The sequence below is a fragment of the Procambarus clarkii genome, chromosome 35 (assembly GCF_040958095.1).
Source record: "Procambarus clarkii isolate CNS0578487 chromosome 35, FALCON_Pclarkii_2.0, whole genome shotgun sequence".
In the NCBI taxonomy this organism is placed as follows: Eukaryota; Metazoa; Arthropoda; class Malacostraca; order Decapoda; family Cambaridae; genus Procambarus; species Procambarus clarkii.
In genome coordinates, this window is record NC_091184.1 from 40347929 (window position 1) to 40366023 (window position 18095).

An 18095-nucleotide genomic window follows, 5' to 3' on the forward strand; every position below is an offset into this window, starting at 1 on the left:
ATCACTTCTCCAAAATTCATTTTTATTTCTAGTCTGACGCGACACGGGCGCGTTTCGTAAAACTTATTACATTTTCAAAGAATTCACAAATACACAACTGATTAGAACTTACGTCTCTCTGATATTATATCTACATTTGAGTGAGGTGGGAAGGGTGATGTGGCATTAACACAAGACAGAACAGGAGGGGATATTAATAGGGTATTAAAAGTATCAACACAAGACAGAACAGAAACAATGGGTATTGAATAGAAGTGTTTGTAGAAAGCCTATTGGTCCATATTTCTTGATGCTTCTATATTGGAGCGGAGTCTTGAGGTGGGTAGAATATAGTTGTGCAATAATTGGCTGTTGATTGCTGGTGTTCACTTCTTGATGTGTAGTGCCTCGCAAACGTCAAGCCGCCTGCTATCGCTGTATCTATCGATGATTTCTGTGTTGTTTACTAGGATTTCTCTGGCGATTTCTCTGGCGACACAGAAATCATCGATAGATACAGCGATAGCAGGCGGCTTGACGTTTGCGAGGCACTACACATCAAGAAGTCAACACCAGCAATCAACAGCCAATTATTGCACAACTATATTCTACCCACCTCAAGACTCCGCTCCAATATAGAAGCATAAAGAAATATGGACCAATAGGCTTTCTACAAACACTTCTATTCAATACCCATTGTTTCTGTTCTGTCTTGTGTTGATACTTTTAATACCCTATTAATATCCCCTCCTGTTCTGTCTTGTGTTAATGCCACATCACCCTTCCCACCTCACTCAAATGTAGATATAATATCAGAGAGACGTAAGTTCTAATCAGTTGTGTATTTGTGAAGTCTTTGAAAATGTAATAAGTTTTACGAAACGCGCCCGTGTCGCGTCAGACTAGAAATAAAAATGAATTTTGGAGAAGTGATTTTTGATTTACCTCCAACAGTGAAGCGTAATGTACGAAAGATTGAGAGAATTCGTGTTAGAATTATTAATCTTACTTTTTCGGTCATATTTAATAATATATGTCTACAGGAAAGACTGCTACCAAAATATACTAATATATATATATATATATATATATATATATATATATATATACACAGCTCAGAATGGAAGCAAGTCGACGAAGAACTCTGTAGGGTAAGGCAGGTTCTAGTCAATAACGGCTTCTCCAATGGTTTCATCGAAGACATCATAAGAAGGAAAGTGAAAAGCCATGCAACCTCCGAAGAGACAACTAACACAACACCTATACCCCCTATTAGACTATTTTACAGGAACTTCTTTTCCACAGCTCATAAAACAGAGGAAAGGGTCCTGAAAGATATTGTTAATAGAAACGTTATCCCTACAGACAAAAATCAGAGGATACAACTGACGATTTACTATAAAACCAGAAAAACGGCCAGCCTACTCATGAGAAACTCTCCAGACACGAAACAGAACGCTTTAAAAGAGACTAACGTCGTCTATGCCTTCAAATGCCCACTTGGGGACTGTAAGCTCCAAAAAACCCAGTATATAGGCAAGACAACAACATCTCTTTCTAGGCGTTTAACGATGCATAAACAACAGGGCTCCATTAAGGAACATATAATCTCTTCCCATAACCAAACCATCGCCAGAGAAATCCTAGTAAACAACACAGAAATCATCGATAGATACAGCGATAGCAGGCGGCTCGACGTTTGCGAGGCACTACACATCAAGAAGTCAACACCAGCAATCAACAGCCAATTATTGCACAACTATATTCTACCCACCTCAAGACTCCGCTCCAATATAGAAGCATCAAGAAATATGGACCAATAGGCTTTCTACAAACACTTCTATTCAATATCCATTGTTTCGTGTTCTGTCTTGTGTTGATACTTTTAATACCCTATTAATATCCTCTAATGCCACATCATCCTTCCCACCTTACTCAAATGTAATGCCACATCACCCTTCCCACCTCACTCAAATGTAGATATAAAATCAGGGAAACGCAAGTTCTAATCAGTTGTGTATTTGTGAAGTCTTTGAAAATGTAATAAGTTTTACGAAACGCGCCCGTGTCGCGTCAGACTAGAAATAAAAATGAATTTTGGAGAAGTGATTTTTGATTTACCTCCAACAGTGAAGCATAATGTACGAAAGATTGAGAAAATTCGTGTTAGAATTATTAATCTTACTTTTTCGGTCATATTTAATAAAATATATATATATATATATATATATATATATATATATATATATATAATATATATATATATATATATATATATATATATATATATATATATATATATATATATATAATATATATATATATATATAAAATATATAAAGTTTGTGTGTGTGTAATTTATATAAATAAATAATTAAATATTAATTTTGTTAATATCTTTTCAGGGAAAACTTGCAAGTACAATTCGTATACAAGAGGGGCAACAAGAGCCAGAGGATGTCTACTAAGAAAATATATAAGTCTTTATCCTCACACTCTTGATATATGGTCTTCTCTGGTCTCTTTATTTTCTCTCCTCACAAATGTCCCTTTTTTTTTATTTCTTTTACGTTTCTCTCCTGTTTTTCTTAACTTTTAATCTCTCCTTTCTTCCTCTCTTCTAACACCTCTCGTTTCCTGTCTCTTCTAGCTTCTCTCTTCCTTTACTTTTTATATTTGTGGTATTCATTTATGTCATTTTTATCTTGTATATTTTTCTTGTATTTTTTTCTTATCTTGTGTTTCTCTTCCCCTTCTCTTCAATGATTTCTCATTTCTCTCCTCTCTCTGTTGTTTCTGTTCTGTCTTCTCTCTCCTTGCCTTAATTTTGTTCTGTCTCCTCTTTTGTTGTGTGTGTGTCTGTCTCTGTCTGTCTGTCTCTCTCTCTCTCTCTTTCTTTCTCTTTCTTTCTCTTTCTTGCTCTCTCTCTGGCTCTCTTGCTCTCTCTCTCTGGCTCTCTCTCTCTCGCTCTCTCTCTCGCTCTCTCTCTCGCTCTCTTGCTCTGGCTCTCTTGCTCTCTCTCTCTCTGGCTCTCTCTCTCTCTCTTGCTCTCTCTCTGGCTCTCTTGCTCTCTCTGGCTCTCTTGCTCTCTCTCTGGCTCTCTCTCTCTCTCTGGCTCTCTGGCTCTCTTGCTCTCTCTCTGGCTCTCTTGCTCTCTTGCTCTCTCTCTCTGGCTCTCTCTCTCTCTCTCTCTCTGGCTCTCTCTGGCTCTGGCTCTCTCTCTCTCTGGCTCTCTCTTTCTCTCTGGCTCTCTCTCTCTCTGGCTCTGGCCCTCTCTCTCTCTCTCTCTCTCTCTCTCTCTCTCTCTCTCTCCCCCTCTCTTTCTCTCTTTCTCTGGCTCTCTCGCTCTCTCTGGCTCTCGCTCTCTCTGGCTCTCTGGCTCTCGCTCTCGCTCTCTGGCTCTCGCTCTCTGGCTCTCTCTCTCTGGCTCTCTCTCTCTCTGGCTCTCTCTCTCTGGCTCTCTCTCTCTCTGGCTCTCTCTCTCTGGCTCTGACTCTCTCTCTAGCTCTGACTCACTCTCTCTCTGGCTCTGGCTCACGCTCTCTCTCTCTGGCTCTCTCTCTCTCTCTCTCTGGCTCTGGCTCTCTCTCTCTCTCTGGCTCTGGCTCTGGCTCTCTCTCTCTCTCTGGCTCTCTCTCTCTCTCTGGCTCTCTCTCTGGCTCTCTGGCTCTCTCTTTCTCTCTGGCTCTCTCTTTCTCTCTGGCTCTCTCTTTCTCTCTGGCTCTCTCTTTCTCTCTGGCTCTCTCTCTCTCTCTCTGGCTCTGGCCCTCTCTCTCTTTCTCTGGCTCTCTCGCTCTCTCTGGCTCTCGCTCTCTCTGGCTCTCGCTCTCTCTGGCTCTCGCTCTCTGGCTCTCTCTCTCTCTGGCTCTCTCTCTCTCTCTCTGGCTCTCTCTCTCTCTCTGGCTCTGGCTCTGACTCTCTCTCTAGCTCTGACTCACTCTCTCTCTGGCTCTGGCTCACGCTCTCTCTGGCTCTCTCTCTCTCTGGCTCTGGCTCTGGCTCTCTCTCTCTCTGGCTCTCTCTCTCTCTGGCTCTGGCTCTCTCTCTCTCTGGCTCTGGCTCTCTCTCTCTCTGGCTCTGGCTCTCTCTCTCTCTCTGGCTCTGGCTCTCTCTCTCTCTCTGGCTCTGACTCTCTCTCTCTCTGGCTCTGGCTCACGCTCTCTCTCTGGCTCTCATATTTCATTTGATTTAAAAATGTCTGAGATTTTTACTTAATCTAAGTTATATTGCATGGTGCTAATATGAATATTATACATGACTGTTTTTTCTTTTCTTTCTCTCTCTCTTTCTCCCTTTCTTTCTTTCTCTTTCTTTCCTTCTCTCTCTCTTTTTCTTTCTCTTTCTACATGAATATTATACTTGACTGTTTACATTCACTTGTAGATTTTTATTTTTAGTTAATTAGTCCTAAACTTTTGATTAATAGATTTTTATTATTAGTCATAGAAAAACTATAGTGTTATATGTATACTCGGAAAATTTTACTTGTTTTAGTTTTAAGTAACAATAACTGCTTGTAACGTCAGACTGATCTCAGCATGACATGAATCACAGGCTGCTTGATCACAAAATCTATTGTGTTCACATATTGCATATATAGATTTTTATAGATTTTTAAATTTTTACTTTTATATTCTGTTATAGATATAGTCTATATATTTCGAGCTATTACATATATTTTGTTGTATTACTCATTCTTAATTAAATAAATAAAATATTTTAATTCTCTTTTTGTACCCTATTTATTTGTAATTTACACATACATATATAGGATGTCCATTTCTTTCTCAGATATGTCTTCTTTCTTTCTCTCCCTTTCTATTTCAGATATGAATTAAAAAATTATTATACCCTAATTTACCCTAAACGTTTTAATGTAGGTAATTAAAAGATTATAAAAAAGTTTTTAGAAATGTTAATTATTTACGTTCTAAGGTTGTATATAAAAGTTCTCAAAAAACCTTTTCTAAACGTAATTATAAACGTGCTGAAAACAATGAAATGTCGTTTTTAGGATGTTTTAAAAACATGAAAATGTTTGCTGGGTAGTGGCCACCAGTAAACACCATGCCAAGTCGTGCAGACGACGCTCCTCCCTCACCAAAATGGCGGTTCCCAACCTACTCCTCTCGCTGTTATCACACTCTATACACACGTTATATATAAGTATCTACATTTGTGTTCACCATAGCGAACCACTAAGCTGGTATGGTGAGTGCAGTCAATAAATGGTGGCCACACACAGTCAGAAGATGCCGCCACAACCCTCCCTCCACAGCCTTACTCCTCCCTCCATGGAGCACAGCGCTAAATATCACCACAACCCTGCTATTATCAGTATCCTGGTCAGTTTTATCACAGTCAGGGGGCTTCAGTAATACTATCACTGCTAAATAATAGCAGTATCATTTATATTATGGTATTTGTAGGCGGTGCTGTGGTCACAAGCTGAACAGCGGTGCTGTGAGCTCATGCTGCGTGCGCCAGCCTTGGTGGCTTGCTCAATACTGATGCTGTAATACCCAAGAATGTTGGCCTGGATTTTTTTTCTAGGTGGCATCTGGCAACTAATGGTCGTGGCTGTACTATAGCTGCCCCTATCCCAGGCGGGGCGTTTAAATTATAGCGCTAGACACGAAATCATATATAAATGATGTGCGCAGTTTCGGTTTTGTCACTGATATCATTTATATATGATATGCGCGGTTTGAGGGTTAAAGGGCTGCAGAGCCATGAGGGCACTGAGAGTCAACTACAACAATAAAGGAAAATTGATAACAAGAAAGCTGTTGACAAAGAGCATACAAAATAGCACAAAGTTCTGCTGTGGAGATGCTAGTCTCTGGATGCAGGTGACACATAGGTGTGGTCAGGAAAAACAACAGAGCAGGCTACACCATCTGCAGACTTTGACCCATCTGTGAAGACGGAAATGGAGCGGAAGTATGAAAAAAAGTGTGCAAGGAAAAGTACGACATAAGCGAGAGTGAGGAGGGTGTTGTAGGGACTCTGCAATGTAGCAAAGACAGTAGCGATCATGGCGATCCTGTAGATACAGTATGCCTGTTTCATCATACCGGCTTAGGGTAGGAGTCAAACGCAAGGCACCAGAGCTGAGGCATAACCCATTATGATGCAGAGCATCAAGACAGCATAGAGTAGAAGGAGAGGCAGACGAGTAAGCAAGACAACCATACTTCAGTTTAGACAGCACGACGGTGGAGCGTGCTTGTATCAGCTCCCAAGGAAGTATAACTTACCTTATGTAAATTAAGGACCTTAGAGCATCCAACTCAGAGGTTAGAGATATGGAGAGACCAAAACAAACGAGTTTCAAAGATTAACTCCATAAGTTTAGCAAAACCTTTGCACAAAAGGGGATTACCATAAAGCGACAAAGGGGGATGAAGAACGACCTTCTTCCGAGTAAAAGTCATCGCAAAAGTTTTAGTTGTAGAGAACTTGATGCCATGATAGGTGTCCCAGGATGACACGGCATCAATCGCAAGTTGAAGTCGCCGTTGAAGGAAAGGCAAGTCATCACCTTGACAGCAATGGGTAAGATTGTCAACATAGAGAGCTGATGAGATTCCAGAGGGAAGGGAGTAAAGAAGACCACTGAGGGCAACCAGGAAAATTAGTAAGTGCTCAGAACACTACTGTGAGGTACGCCTTCATATTGCCGTAAAGAGGCAGAATGGTACAAACCATCACTAAAGGAACGATTAGAGCGGAAGCTTCGTAGGAAGAGGAAGAGATTACCACGAATGGAGTTCGGACAAAATATGGTATCTCCAGGTGGTGTCATATGCCTTTTCCAGGTCAAAAAAAGGACAGCAACAACAGAGGTCTTTGCAGCAAAAGCAGTACATATATAGACCATGTTCACCAAGACATCAGTTATGACACTTGTAAAAGCCAAATTGAGAAGGTAGGTGGTGGCGATAGTGTTTTAAGAACAACATCATAAGGACATTGAACATACGTTCAAAGAGTTTGCAGACGCAACTCGTGAGGGCAATGGGGCAGATGTCCTTAGCAGCTATCCCTAGAGACCCTGGTTTTTGAATAGGATAAACCACCACCTGAAGCCAGTTCTCAGGGACAAATGATGACTGCCAGATAAGGTTAAACAGATTCAGTATATACTGAAACCATGCATTGAGAGAGGTGACATTCATTAGGAGATGTTTCGCTTTCTGAGCCCGCTGCCATAGAACCGCAGAGAGTCAGGGCAGACTGGTGTTCGGAGAGAGAGATCATTATAGAGAAGCTGGAGATGCATGCGAAAATCTATAGGACAAGATTCATGAAGGTGCTTACGAATAAGGAAAGATGAAGGAAGACTAGAACTGGAGCCACCAGTCGAAAAAGGGGAACACAGTTCGGTGGCGACTGACACAGGATCCGCCACAATAGAATCATGGCAGTGAAGGACTGGCGAGACATCTGGAACAAACTTACTCGCAATCTTACGGATTTTCTTCCAGATCTGGGTCAGAGGAATATCAGACGTAATGGTGGAGACAAAAGATTTCCAACTCTCACGTTTAACCGTACGGACCGCAGTCACCTTATAAAACAAAAGAAAACAGCCGTTTGTCTGCATCTGTCTTTCTTCCAGGCTGCACTCTTACAGAGGACAGTCGAAACACCCAGCATTCCACCTGGGAACGCACTTCCGCATGCCCCTGGACGTAGAGCAAGGAATAGAGTGGAGGGCAGCGTCTAATATGGTGTGATGAAAAAAGGAGTAGGGCTCGACGGTGAGGCAGATAGGAGAGGTCAGAAAGAGTAGCATGTAGAGTGAATAGATTCCAGTCAGCCTTGGCAAACTGCCACCTAGGGAAGGAGAGAGAAAGGTGAAAAGAGAAAAAGGTGACAAGGATGGGGAAATGGTCACTGTTATGGAGGTCACAAAGAATCCACCACGTGACATCTAAATACAGACAAGACGAAAAAGAGGGAGGTGGTGATGAAGAACAGGAACTACAGGAGGGGTAAAAGTCAAAGCATGACAACAGGCGAGAGGAAGGATGTTGCAAAGACCGCGCAAGATATCAAAGACAGTGGCGATCACGGTGATCCTGGAAAGATAGGAAGGCAGTATCAACATACAAGCTGAGGGTGGGAGTCGAACGAAAGGCACCAGAGCTGAGGCGCAACCCAGTACAGTGCAAAGCATCACGACGACGAAGAGTAGGAGACGAGTAAGCAGGGCAACCATAATCGAGTTTAGACAGGACGAGAGACGAATGTAAAGAGAGGAGTGTGCGGCTATCAGCTCCCCAAGAAGTATGGGACAAAACCTTAAGGATGGTAAGGGTCTTGGAGCATTCAACTTGGAGGTAAGAGATATGAGGCGACCAAGACAAACGAGTGTCAAAGATTAACCCCAAAAGCTTAGTGGACTCCCTGAACACAAGGGGATGACCATAAAGGGAAAGAGGGACAAAGAACGACATGCTTCTGAGCAAAAGTCATAGCACAAGTCTTAGACATAGAGAACTTGAAGCCATGAAAAGTGGCCCAAGATGACATGGCATCAATCGCAAGTTGAAGCCACCATTGAAGGAGAGGCGAATCATGATCCCGACAGGAAAGGGTAAGATCGTCGACATAGAGAGCGAAGAAAACGCCAGAAGGGAGGAAAAAAGACCCTTGAGGGCAACTAGAAAAAGAGTAGTACTCAGAACACTACCTTGGGGTACACCCTCATATTGCCTAAAAGGGGCAGAGAGAGTGGCACTAAGCCTAACTCGAAAGAAACGAGAGATAAAGCTTTGGAGGAAGAGAGGGAGATTACCACGAAGGCAAGATGAATGAAGTTGTGACAGAATATGATATCTCCAGGTGGTGTCGTAAGCCTTTTCCAGGTCAAAGAAGACGGCAACAACGGAGGTCTTCGCAGCAAAAGCAGTACAAATATAGACCTCCAAGTTTGCCAGGACATCTGTTGTGCTGCAGTACTTGCGAAAACCAAATTAAGAAGGGGAGAGGTAGTGAGTGTTCTAAAAACCACATCAGACAAACGTTAAGCATACGTTCAAAAGAGTTTGCAGACAACTCATGAGGGCAATAGGGTGGAAGTCCTTAGGGAATGTCCTGAGAGACCCTGGAAACATAACAGGGAGGACGGGGAGGACAACGGCATCAAGCCAGTCCTCAGGTACTGAAGATGACTCTCAGACCCAATTATACAGACTCAGTAAATACCGAGACATGCACAGAGGGAGATGGTGAAGCATCTCATAATGAATGCCATTGGAACCCACTGCCATAGAACCACAGAGGGACCGGGCAGACTTAAGTTTAGAGAGAGAGAAGGGATCGTTATAGAGAAGGCTGAGATGAGTGCAGAAATCTAAAGGACGAGATTCAAGAACAGGCTTACGAAGAAGGAAAGATTGAGGAAGATGAGAACCAGAGCTAACAGACAAAAAGTGGGAACCCAGTTTGGTCGCAACGTGCAACGGGTCCACCACATGAGTATCACGGAGGTGGAGGACCGGCGAGACATCAGAAGCAAACTTACCCACTATCTTGCGGATACCCCTCCAGATCTGCGGCAGAGTATTTTCGGACGTAATGGTGGAAACATAAGACCTCCAACACTCACGTTTACCTGTACAGATGGTCCTATGGACCACTGAACTCGCCTTCCGAAACAAAAGACAAAAATCAGCCATCTGCCGGCGGCGGTGTCTCATCCAGGCTGCACGCTTATAGCAGACAGCCCAAGCACAGTCCACATTCCACCAGGGAACGCACTTCCATGTTTCCTGAGAGGTAGAGCGAGGAATAGAGTGGAGGGCAGCATTGAAGACGGTGTCATGAAAAAGGAGGAGGGCACGAGGGAGAAGCAAAATGGAGAGGTCGGAGAGAGTAGCACAGAGGGTAAATTGATGCCAGTCAGCCTCGGCAAACCGCCACCTAGGGAAGGAGAGGGCAGGGTGAAAAGAAAAAAGGTAACAAGGATGGGGAAATGGTCACTGCCTTGGAAGTCATCAAGAACCTGCCATGTGAAATTCAAGTAAAGAGACAACGAGCAAAGAAAAAATCAAGACAGGAAAGGGTGCAGTCCAAGAGTCCAAATGAGTGGGCTCATCAGAATTCCTTAGAGACAGGGAAGAAGAGAGGATGAATGGTTCGAGAAGGCGACCGCGGGTGCTTGTAAGAACATCACCCCAGAGGGTATGTCGACAACTGAAATCACCCAGCAGGAGCACAGACTCTGGCAAGGAGGCCACTAGGTGTTTAAGATCGGGAAGAGAAAGGGGCACATTTGGGGGGAGATAAATGGAACAAACTGTGTACCATTTATGCACAAAGACACAGGCAACAGAACATTGGAGAAGTGATGGAAAAAGTAATGGGATGAAGGGAACATCAGAACGAATCAAAAGCAGAAAAGTTATTGGCCCCAGCAAAATCTGAAGGGAGGGGGGGGGGGCAGGGGGAGAGAAAGGAATAATCACGGAAGCGACCAGGATGAGCACCAAGCATCGACTCCTGGAGACGGACACAAAGGAGCGAAAACTGTGAAATCAAAAGTTGGAGTTTATGGAAATTGGCGTAATATCCATGAATATTCCATTGAAGAATAGACATCGACAAAAAGAGAACAATGAAGAAACAAAGGTTAAAAAGGAACACAGCATGTCAAAGAAGTACAGGATCAGGGTCAGCGAAGTCAGGGATAGGGAGCATGGGTAAACTGAGTAAGGATGGAGGGAAGGGAGTGGGAGGACAGACCAGAGGCAGATGAGCAGGGACCAGAGGAGGAGGCAACCGAGAAGGACTGTCAAGGACAGCAGGAGGGGCAGAAACCGGGGAGCACACCTCAGCAAGTGCAGGAACCGAGAGGGTAGCGGGGGCCAAAGAAACCTCCAAAGCAGGAACAGGGGGCTCGACCACTGAAATGGGAGGGGTGGAGCGATAGAGTCAGAGGTAGGGGGCGAGGATGAAAGTGAAGCTTTCTTACCAGCCGGGGAGGAGGAAGAAGATAAGCCAGGCTTTCGCTTCTGACTCAGAGACAGATGTTCCAGCAGCAACGTACTGGGCAACAGACTCAAACGTCTAAACAGAAGAAGAACGAAAGCGAACAACACGATGATCGCTAGGAGAAGGATGGATATCAGCTTGCACAGACAGGCGGCGTGGAGAGCTAAGATACTGAGGAGAAGGATGGGAAGGAGGATCAAAGGGAGATGAGAAAGAAGACACAGGAGACATGGCAAACTGGGTAGAAAGAAGGGGAACCCCTGACAGAGAACCAGGAGGGGGGACCCTTCGGGTCAGAATGTAAAGGAACAGGGGAGCAGGCGGTGGGCGTATCTGGGTCTAAGGCCTGGAAACTGTTGAGACTGAGGAAGGTGGGAAGGACGAGGAGAGGAAGAGCGCAACACGTGAGCGTAAGAAACCCCAGCGAAAGGGGGAGGAGGGGGATGGTGAACTTGGCGCCTCGCCTCAGGAAATGACAAACGTTCCCAGTGCTTCATGTTGAGGATGGCTGCCTCAAGTTTGTAATGGATACACGCTCGAGAGAAGGTAGGGTGGGCATCACCGCAATTGAGGCCGCGAGCCTGGGGAGAAGTGCACTCCGACTTAGAGTGACCTTCGTTCCCACACATAGGGCAGAGAGAGAAAGAGAATACTGGAGCATTTGAGGGCACCATGTCCGAACTTCCAGCACTTATTACAAAGCTGAGAAGAGGGTATGTACTCCTGAATGGAGCATCTGGCACCAGCAAAAATAACAGAGGGCGGAAGTGTCCAACCATCAATGGTAATTTTCACAAGCCGAAGGGACAGATGGCGACAGACACGAGGGGGTCGTGAACGTGTAAACCTGGAGAACAGAATGGCCTTGGGCCTCGAGGACATGTTTAACCCTCAAACCGCTAGGGGCCCAAATGGAATTCACACCCACAGGCGCAACAAAAAAAAAAATCCAAAAAATTCTTTCGTCTTATAGAAGTGTTCATTTTTGTTCCCTGATCACGGAAAAAATAACAAAAAAAATCGTAGGTGGCATATTTTAGCCGCAATAGGGTAGGGAAGTGTGGCAAAAAAGGGGCATTGGCAGAGCCTTCGCCAGATGAGGTCTACTCCGCCCGAGCTGTCAGACGGCAGTTGCCACAAATATATTATTACCTAATTATTTCAATGTCTCTGATTGATTTTTTCTTAGTTTTTTGCAGTAATATTATTCCACATAGTGAATTGTGGCATATTTATATTATAAAATGTGTGAACCATCGCTGTACTCAAAATTATTGTGTGCATATTAGTGATTCAATTATTATGTTCATAAAACAATAAACAAATAGTTTTGCTGTTGTTACACTATATACACAGGTTATATATAAGTATTTGCATGTTTTGTACACCATAACGAACTACTAACTTGGTCTTGTGAGTCAAAAAGCAACGAGGAGTGACCGCCAAACACCAGCGAGCCACTCCCTCCCTCAACACCACCTCACTCACCCTCATTCACCTCCTACAATACTCTTTCTGTATTTATTCACTATACACAGACATTATATATACGTATTTACATGTTTTGTTCACCATAACTGTAAATCTAAGCTTATATGGTGAGTAAAGGCCACAAAGACGTAGCTACTCACACAGTCAGCTGATCGGCGGCCGCCCTCAAGGCCAGACGCACTAATATTTGTCCTTCAACAATACTGTTTGTGGTGTTATTACGCTATATACACATATTATATATAAGTATCTACCTGTTTTATTCACCATACCTGAACAAATAAGCTGGTATGGTGCCCAAAGACTATTGTGGTCACTAGTAAACAACATGATAAGTCGTGCAGACGACGCCACCGCCCTCACCAAAATGGCGGCTCCCAACCTACTCCTCTTGCTGTTTATACCCTATATACACACGTTATATATAAGTATCTACATTTGTGTTCACCACATCGAACCACTAAGCTGGTATGGTGAGTGCAGTCAATAAATGGTGGCCACACACAGTCAGAAGACGACGCCTCAACCATCCCTCACACAGCCTTACGCCTCCCTCCATGGAGCACAGCGCTAAATATCACCACAATCCTGCTATTATCAGAATCCTGGTCAGTTATATCACAGTCAGGGGGCTTCAGTAATACTATCACTGCTAAATAATAGCAGTATCATATATATTATGGTATTTGTAGGCGATGCTGTGGTCACAAGCTGAACAGGGGTGCTGTGAGCTCGTGCTGCGTGCGCCAGCCTTGGTGGCTTGCTCAATACTGATGCTGTAACACCCAAGAATGTTGGCCTGGATTTTTTTTCTAGGTGGCATCTGGCAACTATCGGTCGTGGCTGTACTATAGCTGCCCCTATCCCAGGCGGGGAGTTTAAATTATAGCGCTAGACACGAAATCATATATAAATGATGTGCGCGGTTTTGGTTTTGTCACTGATATCATTTATATATGATATGCGCGGTTTGAGGGTTAATATCCTCGTGGCAGTCCTTGAGGTTCCTAATACCAGTTGCAACATGGTGTGGGAGGAGAACAGTGCCAACACTGGCACTTAACTGAGCATTCTTGGAGACCCGAACAGGGGGGTCACCTCAATGCAGGACAAAGTCGCCAAGTGGACAGCTGCATCCCGAGAAGAAGCAGCAACAACATGCGTACCGAGATGGGTGGGGTTAAAAGTAACAGAGGCATCTACTGAACCAACAAGGTGCCTATGGAGGGAGAAATTGTCAGCAGTAAAATCTAAATGATGGAGGTCAAAGTACTTCAAGGGAGTAAGTCAAAGTATCAAGGGACCTAGAATGTGGAATGACCTTCCCAACCATGTTAAAGACTGTACTTCTCTCAACCAGTTGAAGATAAAAACGAAGCTATACCTAATAAATTCCCTGTAACCTACCTTACCCCTCCATTGTCAACCAATGTGTTTTTTTTTAAATGACGCTGTTTGTCGACCGAATTGTATTTGTGCTGCTTTTTCAGCCATGTTCCCCCCTTTTTATCTCTTTTTTTTATTTGTTCTCAACTCATTTTATTCTTTATGCTCAATTAGTATTAAGCTTTAGTCATTTAAGTTTTTCATGCCCGAAACGCTTTGCGTAATAGTGGCTTTAGGCATTGTATGTACTAGCCCTATCTATAAATCCATCACTCTTTGTAAAATCTCTTGTATGTATGTATCTTACCTAAATAAACATTTGATTTGATTTGATTTTGACTTAGTCCACGTAGCAAGATCAAACAAGGCATGGTACGAATTGGTATGGGAAGGAAGCATGCGAGAGCGGCCATGGCGGGGACGGTGGTGAGAACCCCCAAGAGAGAGAGAGAGGGGGGGGGTCATAAGGTGCAGTAGTCACAATGAGAGATGGGAGTCGTACTAGGGGACGAGGTAGTCACCACAGGGGGCTTGGGGCTCGACCCAACCACAGAAGAGGAAGGGGAGCGGGGGAGTAGTCCAGTCTGGGCCCAATGTAGCGGGGGCTACAGAGCCCGGCTTTCCATCACAGTCCGACTTGGGGCCCTGGTCTCCCACCCCACATTTGAGAAGTTAAAAATAAGTGTCAGATATCAGCATGTAAATGAACAGGTAATTATTTCATCAACAAACAAGCCCCTATACCCACCATGGCGCCACAATTAGAGGATAAGACACCCGATAAGACGTGCCTCCCCCCCAGGGGTGCATCGTGGATATATACCCTGCAATCACCACTTTAAGAACCAACAGTCCATCAAGATTGGGCTCAGCAACGAAGAAAAAGAGTGACAATAAAAGTGTCCCTTTGCTCAACAATTTCGGGTACCACAGTTTTACGGGCGAGAGACTGTGCCTCACCTAACACCCAGTGTCAAAACAGAAGATGACATCTAAAAGAATGATCAAGAATAGCAAAAAGTCGCTGGGAAATAGCAATTAAAAAGGAGAATTGGGAAGGAAAAATTAAACTTAGTAGGAAAAAGCATTCAGCACAATTAGTGAAGAAGGCAGCAGGAGCATAAGGCTTCAAAAGGACAGAGGACACGGTCCCATGGAGCATCACACTTTAGCATCCGCCAACCAAGCCCCCTCACGATGGCAACGAGCTGGAAAGGGAGGGAGAGATGAAAAAGACGAGAGGGTGAAGAATACTGCCCGGTGAGACACCAGTGTTTATGGGCAGAGTGCGAAAATTGGAATCATTCACAGAGACATACTGGAGCCTGTCACTGCATGAGGTAAGATTGTAGGTATTGGAGGGAGTGACCTCTTACTCCGTAATGTTGCAATTTAAGAAAGTTAATGTGTTTACAGTGTCAAAACGTCTTATGTAGGTCAACAAATAAATGAATAAGTTTTCCAAGGGCTGCATAAATGAAATTAATCATACTAACTGGGCATGATTGGTCCTTTTTTGGGCCTGAAGCCATTATGGGAAGAACTAAGTATAAATAGGAGTAAGGCTGCGTGTAAATTAACTTTAAAATAATTTAGACAAAATCGGCAGAATTGATATTGGTCTATAATTGTTGACTTCAGTGAGATTGCTGCTTTTATGGACTAATGTTACTCTTGCTTTTTTTCTCAAAATATCAGGAAAGGTTTAGAGTTCAAATAATTTGTTGTAGAGCAATGCAATGGTTGGAGCTAAAAATCTAGAGGCTTTTTCTTGTAAATTAGGGTTGGTATCTCAACATACAGTATCTATGCATGGGGTTCATTCATCCACTGCAAACTACCTCAAACCCATCATCACCCAACAAAAATGTGCTATCATAACAATAAAACTGTCTTCAAACAACACCCAACCTCTCTGTTTAAAATCCCTGAACATGCTACATATACACTCGCTCTACACATTCTCTTGTGCTATTTACAAGTACAAAACCTTGTTCCTAAATGCTAACCCTGATCTGAAACTCTCCATTGATAGACGTAATAGAACCCACAAGCACCACAACATAAATATCTCTTTGATATAATTTTTTTATGTAAATTGACAGTCAGGATAATATAATTGCCAATCAGACTAATATAACTTTGAATCAGGGTTTTTCACCCACAGGGTTATTGATCAATGGAACTGCCGACCCACCAAACCCATAACTGCCAAAACTGTGCTGAATTTCAAAATATACCTGGAAAAAATCATGAAGGCAAACTGGGAGGGGGAAGGGAACCTTCAACAAGCCGACGACTTCCTGTTCTCACTGAGGCTACTCGGGTTAGTGGCCCTCAGGTAAATCGGGTAAAATATTATTCCCAGACAATTACAGCATAACTGATAAAGTTAGGCTAGAGTAATAAATTTCTGGTAAATTTAGAGTGATAAATTTTTAGAGTAATATAAATTTAAATTTCATATTAACTTGACTGACAGCTATAAATGCCAATCAGCCTTCAATATGCTCTTCGGTGAAATATTTATAATCAAGAATAGAACTCATAAATAGGCCTAAACAAAAAATAAAAAATGGACATCAGTTTGCATATGAATCTCCTGAGAAGATTCCTCGATTAATATACATTTCCTTACCAATCAAATAGTGTCACCTTAAGTACGTCTCAGATTGTCTTCTTCACCAACTCCAATGCTAAATAATATTACAACAAAAATGTCCATAACTTAGCTACAGAGTATATTACATTTTAAATAAATTTCCACAGGAAGCAAAAAAAGGAAGCACATTATTTACATAAATATGAAGAAAAACATTTAAAGCTTTGTTTTACCTTTGCTAAATTAAAGAGATATTTTTATACAGTACTTATAAGCAATTTTGAGTTTTCCTAGTGACAGCTTCTCCAGTTCTTGCTTGGTCATCTAACTTTCATAAAAGAATACTATAATAAAATATCTTCAGATCTTTACCTTTTCATTGTGAAGTGTATTTCTCAAGCAAAATATAATTACCTCTGAAGAACATCCAACTGACATTGTGATAGCACACTGTTAGATTAAAGGTAAGATAATATACCATTATGTGCCTCATTATCCTTCAACATTCTCTTAATTATCTTCCACACTCAAAGTGTTTAGCCTATTATCTGCATGTATCATCTTGTGCCTCTTCATATGTCCAGGACGACTGAATCTCTTCCCACACTCTGGACAATCGTGAGGTTTATCACCTGAATGCACTAACATGTGCTGTATTATAGTTCCACGTACTCTAAATTTTTTTCCACACTCGGCACAATGAAAAGGTCTCCCCAGCAAACATTTTCATGTTTTTAAAACATCCTAAAAACGACATTTCATTGTTTTCAGCACGTTTATAATTACGTTTAGAAAAGGTTTTTTGAGAACTTTTATATACAACCTTAGAACGTAAATAATTAACATTTCTAAAAACTTTTTTATAATCTTTTAATTACCTACATTAAAACGTTTAGGGTAAATTAGGGTATAATAATTTTTTAATTCATATCTGAAATAGAAAGGGAGAGAAAGAAAGAAGACATATCTGAGAAAGAAATGGACATCCTATATATGTATGTGTAAATTACAAATAAATAGGGTACAAAAAGAGAATTAAAATATTATATTTATTTAATTAAGAATGAGTAATACAACAAAATATATGTAACAGCTCGAAATATATAGACTATATCTATAACAGAATATAAAAGTAAAAATTTAAAAATCTATAAAAATCTATATATGCAATATGTGAACACAATAGATTTTGTGATCAAGCAGCCTGTGATTCATGTCATGCTGAGATCAGTCTGACGTTACAAGCAGTTATTGTTACTTAAAACTAAAACAAGTAAAATTTTCCGAGTATACATATAACACTATAGTTTTTCTATGACTAATAATAAAAATCTATTAATCAAAAGTTTAGGACTAATTAACTAAAAATAAAAATCTACAAGTGAATGTAAACAGTCAAGTATAATATTCATGTAGAAAGAGAAAGAAAAAGAGAGAGAAGGAAATAAAGAGAAAGAAAGAAAGGGAGAAAGAGAGAGAGAAAGAAAAGAAAAAAGTCATGTATAATATTCATATTAGCACCATGCAATATAACTTAGATTAAGTAAAAATCTCAGACATTTTTAAATCAAATGAAATATGAGAGCCAGAGAGAGAGAGCGAGAGCCAGAGAGAGAGCGTGAGCCAGAGCCAG